This window comes from Myotis brandtii, unplaced genomic scaffold (genome assembly GCF_000412655.1).
Source record: "Myotis brandtii unplaced genomic scaffold, ASM41265v1 scaffold1077, whole genome shotgun sequence".
In the NCBI taxonomy this organism is placed as follows: domain Eukaryota; kingdom Metazoa; phylum Chordata; class Mammalia; order Chiroptera; family Vespertilionidae; genus Myotis; species Myotis brandtii.
In genome coordinates this window covers 14,202-14,724 of record NW_005353666.1, presented here as the reverse complement: position 1 = coordinate 14,724, position 523 = coordinate 14,202, and the positions used below count along the sequence as shown (strand labels likewise).

Genomic DNA, 523 nt, shown 5'->3' with positions numbered 1-523 from the left:
GGCGCTGCAGCGATCCAGGGGGGCGGTGATGGCCACAGGTGCATTTGGGGGCGATGAGTAACTGCTATTAAAATTTTAAAAAAATTAATTTCCAGGGGCTGAGTAATATTTTTTCTGGAAAGGGGGTGGTAGGCCAAATAAGTTTGGGAACCACTGGTTTACACTGACAGTGTGTGCAATGATCCAACTGCACAGTGTATGCTAGAAGACTTGGAGCGGATAATATAGCCGTTCTCGCAATGCCAAAAAAAGGAAGAAAAATAAAACACATCCTATATGATAGTGTAACTTTTGTTCTCTCAGTAACTGCTAAAAGGATCAGAACAGGAAAAACACCTTCCCTTTGTGTGAAGGGCTGCTGTGACGAGAGAGCTTCTAAGGATAACACCCCTAAAATAAATCCCTAAAAGAACACAAGAGCCCTAACCGGTTTGGCTCAGTGGATAGAGCGTCAGCCTGCGGACTCAAGGGTCCCGGGTTCGATTCCAGTCAAGGGCATGTACCTTGGTTGCGGGCACATCAA

At 45.9% G+C, this 523-nt stretch overlaps 1 protein-coding gene across 1 annotated transcript in view; it reads right to left on the bottom strand.

Annotated features, from left to right (window-relative positions):
* Nucleotides 1-523, bottom strand: part of PDCD2 (programmed cell death 2) — a 10,762-nt gene that overhangs the window by 3,284 nt on the left and 6,955 nt on the right. The gene's annotated exons all lie outside the window — the stretch shown is intronic.